The sequence below is a fragment of the Stigmatopora argus genome, chromosome 3 (genome assembly GCF_051989625.1).
Source record: "Stigmatopora argus isolate UIUO_Sarg chromosome 3, RoL_Sarg_1.0, whole genome shotgun sequence".
Lineage (NCBI taxonomy): Eukaryota > Metazoa > Chordata > Actinopteri > Syngnathiformes > Syngnathidae > Stigmatopora > Stigmatopora argus.
The window spans coordinates 20,459,418-20,471,633 of NC_135389.1; the positions used below are offsets into that span (position 1 = coordinate 20,459,418).

Consider the following 12,216-nt stretch of genomic DNA (forward strand, 5'->3'; position numbering starts at 1 on the left):
TTTTGGTTTTTGGTCCAATACTTTTAAAGCTTGCTTAGAAATGGTTTCGATTGGTTTTGGTGTTGTTTTGCAAGCCTTGTTAGGCAGTAAGTCGTGTGATATGATCATTGTGTCAAAAGATAATTTTGCTAACTCGTATGCTAGATTGTTTCTAATGATCGTTTGTCATCTATCAGTTTCATTTCGCCTAAGAAAAAAATGGAGGTAATTTTGACGTTTTTAACTCTTTTGTGGTTCAAAGATTTCAGCTATTTTGTTAAAAACGGCAGATCTAAAAGATAAAAATATTGATGAATATTGATTTTTTTTGTGCTTAACACATTGATATATTGATGTATTAATCCTTACTCATTACTATATATGAAGTAAGAAAATTGCAGTATCACCTAATGTGTTACCAACACACTTCACACTTTACTTAATACATCAGACACATCGTTCATGATTTTGACCTTGTGAGTTCTGCTTTGTTTTTATGAACATACCCGTGTATATCAATTTCCCGAAAATGTCACTGGTATGACCGAAACGCTGCGTGACCTCCCCAATATGCTGTCCATCACCTTTAAAATGTCGCCGAGGACAACGTGGCGCCCGTTTGAACCCAGATGTCGCGTCGGCCCGGCAGCTCTGTTGTCAAGCCGCCGATGACTAAAGATACCTGTCGCGTTGCCGTGCGCGCGTTCTCCCGCTAACCCCAATAGGTAGCGAGGGCTTGTCCAGTCAGACCATTCGTCGGCCTGCTGCGGTTGGTTTACACTATTTAGAGACCCCCAGTCCAGCAGACTGTCTCCTGACACTGTCAAGCTGTTGTACTGTTGTACTCAAAAGAACATTTCCCATAGAAATGAACTAATGACAAAAAATAATTGTAGTGGTTCATTTAAAATGGTTTAAACAAACTATTTAATTCCGTTCTTTAATTATTATTATTATTTTTTAAATACCCCGGCTTCCAAGTTGTTAGCATGTCGGCCTCACAGTTCTGGGGGCTTTGCTCGGGTACACGGTCGATTAGTCGCCGGTCTTTTGGTCGCAGATCTTTTGGTCGCCGGTCTTTTGGTCGCCGATCTTTTGGTCGCCGGTCTTTTGGTCACCCGGTAGGCAAGTGATAATTACCATTTATATCATTGCTCAAATTCCCTAAATACAAACTGCAAATTACTATTTAGTCATACTTAATGCCCTAGTAATTATTAGGCTAAAAAAAAGTTGGAGAACTTGTTAAGACCCTGACTGACGTAACTTCTTATAGGGACAGCGCATGTACTTACAAACTCTTCTACACTCACACGTCGGCTCAGTGAAGCTGCTCATGGCCATTGTTGGCTTTTATTGATGCGTAGACCGTGTTGTTTTACCTTGTTTTGTCGTCGGTCTTTTGGTCGCCCGTTGTCGCGGTCGGGGCGACCAAAAGACCCCGACCAAAAGACCGGTGACCAATCGACCGCACACGATTTGCTCGTAGGTGGGTCTCACTGTGTGGATTTTGCAAGTTCTCCCTTGGGCTGGAGTGGGTTTTTTTTCCGTGTACTCCGGTTTTCTCCCACATCCTCAAAAATCCCACGTTAGGCTAGTTGACCACTCTTAATGGCCCCGAGCTTGGTTGTCTGTCTTCTGCCCTGTGATTGGCTGGTCACCACTTCAGGATGACCTCGACCTGGTGCCCGTCGTTATTCAGGATAAGCTCCAGCATCCCACGGGACTCTCGTGAGGATACGCGATTCAGACGAATGAATGTTTTTTTTAAAAATGCTAGACCACGTGTCAAAGCGGCGGCCCGGGGGCCAAATCTGGCCCGCTGCATCATTTTGTGTAGTCCGGGAAAGTAAATCATGAGTGCCGACTTTCTGTATTAGGATCAAATTCAAATGAAGAGTATAGATGTATATAACATTTCCTGATTTTCCCCCTTTTAAGTCAATAATTGTAATTTTTAATCCATTTTTGCTGTGTTTTTAGTTCAAAAATCATTTTGTAAAATCTAAAAATATATAAAAAAGCTAAAATAAACATTGTTTTAGATCTATAAAAAACTGAATATTCAGGCCCTTTAATCCAGTTCTTTTAATCCATTTAAAAAAAAAAATCTAAATATTATATCTAAAATGGTCTGGCCCACATAAAATCGAGTTGACGTTAAAGCGGCCCACAAACCTGACACCCTTGTGCTAGACCCTTAACGGTAGCACGGCAGGCCAGGGGAAATTAGACCCCTCGTTTCTGACCTGACTTTCACACTGTACAGAAGGGCGCTATCGGTCAGGCTGCTCTTGGCGCCGCTCATTTGAGTTGCCAAGGCAACACAACATTTTGTTTGCACTTGCGAAATGCTCTCACGAGAATAGCTTCAGCCAAATCAATTTGTCACCGACACCATTGAGCGGCATCTGTAAGATCTGTCAGATTTTTGCTCGCCGAAAAGATCGGATTTTGCTCAGGCACAAATTGCGGACAGCAAAAGTATCCAATTATTCCACTTCCATAGGAAACTATACATTATACTCGATTACGCGACTACGTTATTCAAATAATCACAGTATGGCCAAATTCCCTTTCTATTTATTTATTATAAATCAAGAGCTTGTGTAACTAATATGGTCATTTGATGATAAATAGGGTTTTCATTTAGTGTGTTAGTTGTATTTAGGCACCAAAAATGACATTAGTCTCCCAGCGTTGCATATTGCAACTCATTGGAACCTTTTACTGACACACTTGGTATTTCTCATCTCGTTATTTGTGCTGATTATAATTCAGGGGCAATATTAAATGTCAGCAAAAGGCCAGTGATTGTGATGCAAATGTTAAGCATAGAATGTGTTCATTCATTTAGATTTTTTTTAAAAAAACATTTGTTTCAGCTCTAGTTCAAACAAATCATATAAATGATAGAAAAAAAATAGTCACAATGAAAATAATCTTGCTACATTTGGACTGGTTCATAATGTCAAAACTCATAAAAGCTCACTTAGTATTAGTGTATGTTCTCATGCATATAGTTTATGTAAGTCGCCACTTTTCACCCATAAGGTCGACTGTATCATATTTTGATTTAATACTATTTAATTCGCTGATAAAAACTGAAGTATCATAAGTATGATACAAATTTATGACCAAGTATTTTTGAAAAATTGCAATCCTTTTGTTGCAAATGACCGTTAAATCCTCATAGTTTAAAATACATTTTAAAATCCATTCTTTTTTTTTTCTTTAACCTCATTTGGATCGTCTATTTAACAAATAAAAGTATAAATATTATAAGTTGGCCTTTGCATCCTTTGATATTTTTGAAAATGGCTTTTTGAGAAAAAAATGTTGATATAAGGCACCAAATCATTTTCTTTTGTTACAAAAACGTATTTTCTTATTTTGCAATACAAGTTACAATAAAACCAATGTTCATGTAAATATCGGTCTATTTTCGATAAGAATGAACCTTTAGATAATATGGCAATGACGTTCAAAATTAAACAAAAAAAATTGTATTTGAGCATTGCATTTTGGGTAATATAAGTCACAATATTTTCTCGAAAAATATGATGTCCTCTTATAAAAAGCGATCCAAAATACAATCATATTATTTTATTATGAACCATTACTTGATTAATTTTAAATAGATTAATTATGAATGAATATAATGTTAGTAAAATAATATTAAGAATGAAAACGCCAAAGTTAGTCTTTATGTAAGTGTCCTGTAAAGGTTTAATGGAACATATCTAATTTGCTATATTGTTGGATAACATATTTTCCCTCTTGTTTGTTCACTTGACTTTCTCGCTTGTGCTTTCCAAGTCAAGGCGCCATCGTTTTTCTCTGTGTGGGAATGCAAATGGCAGTGTTAATTTTTGTCTGCACCTTCACCCCAAGCCGTAAAATAGTCTGCGAACGAACCAAACAGACAAATTAAAGCCTCTTTTTAACATTTGTCTGTGGGAATGTATTTTCCGATCTTACCATTTAAATGATGAAATATTCCGCCGCCAAATACATAATGTGATGGCCCTGGAAATATTACAGAAGAACACAAATAACTTCAAGTGCTCCATTTTTTTTTTGCATTCATTGACAAACTGTCCTTGTTTGGCAATTCTGCCATGAACACAATAAATATAACATCTTATATAATGCATATTTATGATTTATGATGATGAGCCTTAAGAGCCTCTTTACAATAACCTTCATATTCGCACTTATGAAGAATAGATGGATTATACAACAAAACTCCCATATTCCAAGCATTTGATCCTTATTCTTTAGAGGTTTTTTAATTTTATTTTATTTATTTTTTTGCACAATTGTGCTATGTTTTTTTTTTTTCTTGTATTGTCGCTATTGTTCGGAATTGAAAGCCGAGTCGTTTTTCCAAGCGGATTTACATTAATACTCAGCTACATTATTGTTTTGATGAAGGTAATCCTCGTCTATTGGGATTAAAGTGAACCCGATTTAATGTGGAATGACTTTTAAACACCACGAGTACATTTGGAAATCATAAAAAAAGGATGAGTGATATTAAAACTAAAGAGCTCATCGCGAACCTGTTTTTTTTCACGTTTTGTAACTAGTGAGCATTTTGATGTTTGATATCTTTTAATGCGGTCATTTTTTAGGAAAAAAAGCCTTACTATACATGGTCATTTTTTTTATTAAAAAAAAGCCTTACTATCCCTGGTCATTTTTTAATGAAGAAAGCCTTACTATACATGGTCATTTTTTAAACAAAAAAGCCTTACTAAACATGGTCATTTTTTACAAAAAAGCCTTACTAAACATGGTCATTTTTTTACAAAAAAGTCTTACTAAACATGGTCATATTTTTATGAAAAAAGCCTTACCATACATGGTCATTGTTTATGAAAAAAGCCTTACTATACATGGTCTTTTTTTAAAAAAAAGCCTTACTATACATGGTCATTTTTAATGAAAAAAGCCTTACTATACATGGTCTTTTTTTTTACAAAAAAGCCTTACTATACATGGTCGTTTTTTTAAGAAAAAAGCCTTACTTTACCGTTAGGTTTAGGCTTAGGTTATATAAAATTGTAGGCCAAAAAAAAATGAATGTTGTCTACGGTGGTAATAAACTGCACCAGTTGGTCTATTACTCGTGAACAATACCTTTGTTTAAAGTCTGTCGATCTCATTGCTTTATGCATTGTCAGTGAAACGCAACGCTGTTTCCCAAAAGTGCTCTAATGGGCCCCATAATGATTAACTCAACTGATGGTGTAATGAGGCATTTATAAATATGTATGGGCCACATTTATGGATTATTAAAATGCTAGGTTAAAGGATCAAGGCGTCGAGGGTGGCTAGCCACCGCGGTTGTCTCCTTTGTCAGCCGCCGCGTTTTTTTCTTCTCGTTATGATGACATTTGCTCGGAAAAGATTGTGTTGTAGTAACGGTGAGTTGGAAACGGAATGGCTTTTTTTTTGGTTAATATTATTATTCTGGCCGGCTTTAAAGTGCGGCTTTCATTTTGAAGTTAATCCGAGGAAAGGTGCCACGTCAGCTGTGTTTTTACTGTGTGTTCTGCTGAGTGCTAAGCTGCTCGCAAGCACTCCGCATCTTGCTGCTGTCTAAGCAAAGTGACACAACGGCTTCTTCTTGTAAACAGTGGACCGATGCCAACTTTTCTGGCTGGTCTTTAAACGTGTTTGGACAAGACAACAAAGCAGGCATCAGACTTTTTAGCTACAACAGAATGCATACCTGTTAACTAGTACGTTTTTGCCTGTTTTTTTGATCATGCCGTATCACAACTTTTATTCGGGACTTTTTAAAAGTAAATTTTGTGTAAAACCGATCACATTTTACCCATTACCCATAAGAGTACAACTGATAAGACTCCACTGAGATGGGGGTGGAATCCCCTTGTGTTTGGGAAGAACTTCCTCTGAAATACGATCAGCTACTGTCGTGACGTAACCGTGATCGGACGTTTGGTCGACTGGACGTTTGGTCGACTGGACGTTTGGTCGACCGGACGTTTGGTCGACTGGACGTTTGGTCGACCGGACGTTTGGTCGCCGGGTTCGCTCGCTGTCAAATTATGACAGAGAGTTTACTGTTGATATTTTGATATTGATATTTAGATATTAAACTCTCTCTCGCTCATGATTATAATTTTGAGAGCTGGTTTCAACAGTAACAACCCGGCGACCAAACGTCCGTTCTACCAAACGTCCGTTGAAATGATCAAAGGATATCGAGATAGAAATTTGCATAATACATTTTACGGGGCGCTCGTTTAACTTAACTGCCATTGACGGTGCAATTTGATAGTATAAAAAAACAACAATTAAAAACTTCTGAGTATTAGAAGCCAGAATCCGTGTTTTCTATTTTTATTTATTTTTTATTTCAAAATGTGATGTCCACGTAGGAGAAGGCCTGGTCTTTATCGGGTTAACTATCCTTTTTTTTTTAAATTATCAGGTTAACTATACTTTTTTAAAAATTATCGGGGTAACGCTACTTTTTAAAAAAAATCATCAATTTAACTATACTTTTTTAAATGATCAAAAATAGTCACTTTCCTACACTTTCACCTGTCATTTGAATGGTAAAATTTAATTCGGACATTCAATTAATTTAATGTCTTCACTATACACAAACGGTTTTGTGTTGCAGTGTATGTATACTACGGTGTGATTTCGCAGTATGTAAAGTCGATCTTACTGCCAAAATGCATTTTGAAAAGATCTACCGTTCATAATTTGATACAAACAATTAAAAGAGGGTCAAGTAGAATCACTTAAATTACCATATTTTCTCGCATTTAAGCCGTATTTCTATTAAAACCATGAATATGGAGGTGAAAATAAGGAATCAGGGAGCGTCTTATATGAGAGAAAATGTAAAATTCAACGATTTCAAGGCAATTTTAAGGGTACGACTTATACGTGGAGGCGGCTAATATGCGAGAAAATATGGTAAAAAATTAGTTGCCTCATAACTTGGTTTTCTGAAAGAACTACAACAGCTTGCATGGCACTTTCCACAGGATTTTGAGCTATCCGTCCTCCGTTCACACATGCGTAACATGCTACGCTGGCTGCGCAATCCACAGGGAAATGTCACGTCTTAACACTTCTCGGAGTCACGTTTAGTAAGATGAAGGGCTGTCACACAAAGAATAATGCTGCTGGACTCTCGGGCTTTGTTTGGGCTGCGCTAATGGACAGAAAGTTCGAGGCTTCCTTGAGGTGTTGTTTTATAATTTATGGTTCTTTATGATTGTCTTGGAGCAGTGCAATTTTTTTTCCCAGCGCGGTGAGGGGCAGAGTTTTGCCGTCAGATATTTACGTCCAGGAGGAACGGGCACTGTGTGGGAAAACGATATTTACGGTCACATTTGTTGGCCTCTCTGCGGCGCTAAACAACAGCTAACTGTCAATTTGTTATCGTAGCGTGGGAGCCTCGGTAAACACTGACTTTACTAAATAGACTTGCTGACATTCGGAAAGAATAAAAGGAGTATTATAACAATGTCTTTTTCGGCGCATGAATTCATATAGGGATTTTTTTTCATTTATATTTTTGTATTTTTTCCGTATTTCGGAAAATAGCACTTGACGATTTATTTACTCGACTGCAGATAAAAGGAAATTGCTGCGGAATAAAATGACAAAAAAAATGATAGCATTAGTAAAAAGTTTTCTATTTCTCTGCACAAAAAAGCACTTTTTCTTGCATTTTTTATTGTTTAGTAACCTGTAAAATTCGGGCGACTACATTCATTTTGATAACCTAAAAGTCTATTTATAGATAAACAACTGCAAAGCTGTCGAGTCAACGTTGGTGTCTGCAAAAATGCCCAAAACTCATTTTAAGGGGCCAAATGATGAATAGCTAGTGTGCATAACCTCCTGTATATGCCCTAAATTAACTATTATAATTCATGATTTATTTATGGAGAAACAAAAAAATAATAATATCATCTCCTAAATCTTCCTTTGCTAATGCAAACGGTTTTACAAGATAGTAATAGTTTCGCTGTTCTTGTGTAATTCTGCTGACTCACAAACAAAGCTCCGAAGTAAACAAAACTTATTTGGCCGAGGTCATAAAACTTGGCTATCCTATTTTCTGCACATTTTACCGCCCGAGGAAAAATCCAAATGACTGTGTTAAACTAATGGAAGTAAGATTGAGAGACTTGCCTGATTGTGATATAACCCAAAACATTTGGGGGTAGCGTTACTTTTCTTCTTGATGGCACAATGGCATGACACAATTAGTTATCTTATTCAGCAATCCAAATCATTTATAAGAGCTAATACAAAATAAGCACAGTTAAGTTTTGACACAAGCGTGGTTTTAGCACCTTTTTGACAGAGAGAGCCATAAACAACTCCTATTTTTAAATTTTATTCCTCCAGAGCCATACTCAGAATTTGAAAGTCAAAATACATGAAAATGCGTGATTTTTGTTCTTGTGATTTTACCACTTTTAAAGTACAAAATATCTCTGAATTGTTTATGAACAACATTGTTACGCTGTTGCTAATTGAATTGAATGCTTTTATTGTCATTATAAGTACAATACGATTTCCCACGAAGTGCAACAAACAAATAAATTATCAATAAATAATCAATAAAGTATCAATACATAATCAATAACGTATCAACAAATAATCAATAAAGTATCAACAAATAATCAATAAATTATAAATAGATAATCAATAAATAATCTATAAATAATCAATAGATAATCAATACGTAAGTCGTCATAATAAATTAGTTGTCAACATAAGTCGTAGACAACATAGATAAGTAGTTTTGAACATAAGAAATAAGTATTAGTCAACATAAGTCATAGAGAACATAGATAAGTAGTAGTCAATATAAGTCATAGACAACATAGATAAGTAGTAGTCAACATAACTCATAGACAACATAGATAAGTAGTAGTCAACATAAGTCATAGACAACATAGATAAGTAGTAGTCAACATAAGTCATAGACAACATAGATAAGTAGTAGTCAACATAAGTCATAGACAACATAGATAAGTAGTAGTCAACAAAAGTCATAGACAACATAGATAAGTAGTAGTCAACAAAAGTCATAGATAAGTAGTAGTCAACATAAGTCATAGACAACATAGATAAGTAGTAGTCAACATAAGTCATAGACAACATAGATAAGTAGTAGTCAACATAAGTCATAGACAACATAGATAAGTAGTAGTCAACATAAGTCATAGACAACATAGATAAGTAGTAGTCAACATAAGTCATAGACAACCTAGATAAGTAGTAGTCAACATAAGTCATAGACAACCTAGATAAGTAGTAGTCAACATAAGTCATAGACAACCTAGATAAGTAGTAGTCAACATAAGTCATAGACAACATAGATAAGTAGTAGTCAACATAAGTCATAGACAACATAGATAAGTAGTAGTCAACATAAGTCATAGACAACATAGATAAGTAGTAGTCAACATAAGTCATAGACAACATAGATGACTAGTATCCTAAGCACCCATCATAGGAGTCGAGCCGCATATGGCTCCCGATCCATAGGTTCCCCTACCCCTGGTATAAACTGTTGGACGTCTTTATACACCCTCTTGTGATTTATGTGCCACTGTCGTAGGTTGGCCATCTTTGTTATGGTAGCCTCTTGTGTGTGTGTGTTTAAATCAGGGCATGGTGGCCCCTGGTGCCAACAAATGCTCTCCACCACTGCCTCAAAGTGTTGCCTCGTTTTTGCATGTGAATCATCAAGTGTGGGATTATATGCGATGAGTCACGTCAGCCCAGGGATGCCCGCTGTGTGTTTCATGTGTTGGTGGGAATACTTCTCCCCGCGATGGGCGGGCTGGATTCAGGAAGATGTTGTTGAGAGCAAATGTCCTGCGGCTAAATGTATCACCTTTATCATAGCAGCCTCGGGAAGTCAGACATGACAGACAGCTTTGTCTGTCTATTCCGGTGCAGGAACAAAGGTTTGGCTTTAGCCTCATTCATTTTGATTGGAGTCCTAATATTTCCCTATTTTTATTTCAAGCCCTTTGTGATTGCGGTACAGTAATACCTTGAGATACGAGCTTAATGCGTTCCGGGACGGAGCTCGTATGTCTAATCAACTTTTCCCATAGAAATGACCTAAATACAAATGAGTTCGTTCCCACCCTCTGCAAAAACACCAAAAAAACAGGATATTACAATGGGAAAACATTTTTTATTGGTTCTAATTCCCTACCTACTCACAAAGTAAAAAAATACCTATCTAGTGTTTATATGTTTTAATCTGATGTTACACTAAATTTAAACCTTCCTGTGCAATAACCAAGGCAAAGATGTTAATGTATTTTACCGCGGCTTTCTCGGCGGAACTTCCTGCTTCTACATGAGTCAACACCGAGTGTTCGTTACGTCTAGTTATTTTTTTAAAATTATCAAACATGCCACGACTCGCTTTGAAGTTTTTTTCTAGTGTATTTTTCCAATGCTTGCTTTGCTTTCAAGTCCATGTAGATTCCGCTGTCTTTTTCGCAGATTATCGACTCGGTCACGCTATCTCCATTACAAAATGCAACCGGCTCATAGATATCTTAACGCGAAGGAGATGCAGCGAGAAAGACACTGCACTGTTATCATAAGCAACCCCTCAAGCACTCGGTCACCAGGCTGTCTCGTATGCTCTTATCTCAAATTTGTCTCCTATCTCAAGGCAAACATTTCCTCGGAATTTTCCTCGTATCTCAAATGTGTCTCCTATCTCAAGGCAAACATTTCCTCGAAAATTTCCTCGTATCTCAAATTTGTCTCTTATCTCAAGGCAAACATTTCTTCAGAATTTTCCTCGCATCTCAAATTTCTCGTACGTTGGGGCACTCATATGTCAAAGTATTACGGGATTAGCAACCTGACCTCGGAGCGCTTGGACATTAACCTTACCAACTGTCTTTGGAAAAAAACTTTATAGGAAACAAAAGTAAATCGGAAGTGGGAAGGCTATCAAGTTCTAATTGACGGTACGTCTATCTCTTTCCACCCACGCATCCTCCATCTTTGTTTCCAACCCAAACAAAGCATCTGCGCTCTCCTGGTTGTGTCGCTCAGACTGCAGTGATTGTAGAAAACGAGGAGTGGCACCCCTCCTCCCGTCCTCCCTTCCTCCCCTCCATCCCATCTCCCGATCTCATCTCCCACTGCAGCTCCACCTCTCCTCAATCCACCTCCCCTCCATCCCGATCATGTGTGCGGTGCTCGTCGCAGTCCAAAGCGCATGTGCCATGTGCGCACATGTGGATGGTTAGCGTTTCAGGACCCGCCGGTGGCGAATCACTCCCTCCTTGGATATCCCGAAAACACATAAATAATCCCACTTGTCTTCGTCTCCATTCGGAGTCTTTAGTCATCTCTTCTAAAAAAGCATCTTGGAATTTTTTAACAAGCAACGCTAGCCCGGAATGAAGACAGGCGATTCCTGGATGTTCTTGACTGACGCTCTGGTAAGGACGACATTCCCGCCTCGTTCTTCTTCTGCGCCTGATTTACTTGTCAGAGCGCAGTGACAGCCGCAATCAGACATTCCGACGATATTACCGTGAGAAGGATGATACGAATACGGGTGTTGAAAGCATCGCTGTTGCAATTTGGTTGTCATTACTCGGAGTTATTAGAAGACAACTTTGTTGGCTTTGTAATGACTCCTTCAGGGATATTTATGTATTCTTAATTGTGCGTACTGTGTTTCAATGGGCTAGCCATTACACCAAAGATGATTTTATGTGACAACATTGCCTCGGATTATTCGCTATTAACTATGATGCTGATGACAAAGCTTTCTTTGAATCTTTCCATCTCTCTCTTCGTTGTTACCCTTGATTTTTCCAGCCTCATTTAAAGTATAGATTGCGATTTCTATGTACCAGATGAGCATCTTTCTGTATTTTTTTTAATCTCTGGCCTCTCTTTATCAATTTTCTGTTCATTTTGTCTTTGTGGAATTTAAGTGAGTAGATCAGGGCATCGCTTATTAAAAGCAAAATGAAGAAGGAAAGGGATTAGTCGGGAAAAGTAGCGAGAGGGCAAAGAGAGATTGACGGGAGGTCCGCAGAAAAGAGGATGAGGGAGTGGGAGAGGGGGACTAACGTGTCTGGAAAAGTGCTTTTAAGGCTCAGGAGTCGGCTTACTCACGTCCGAAAGGAGGGAACGTGATATTCCGCTCTTGATTCAACACATGGATGC

The 12,216-nt window shown here is 37.6% G+C and overlaps 1 protein-coding gene across 3 annotated transcripts in view; it reads left to right on the forward strand.

The window, feature by feature from the left end:
• lingo1a (leucine rich repeat and Ig domain containing 1a) overlaps positions 1 to 12,216 on the forward strand; it is a 139,734-nt gene that overhangs the window by 15,540 nt on the left and 111,978 nt on the right. For 2 of the 3 annotated variants that reach the window (XM_077595486.1, XM_077595488.1), the window contains exon 1: positions 11,243 to 11,477. The exons of the other annotated variant lie outside the window; for it this stretch is intronic. The gene's annotated coding sequence lies outside the window, so the exon portion shown is untranslated. Of the gene's footprint in view, positions 1 to 11,242; positions 11,478 to 12,216 lie in introns of those variants that run through there. 3 annotated transcript variants of the gene reach the window in all.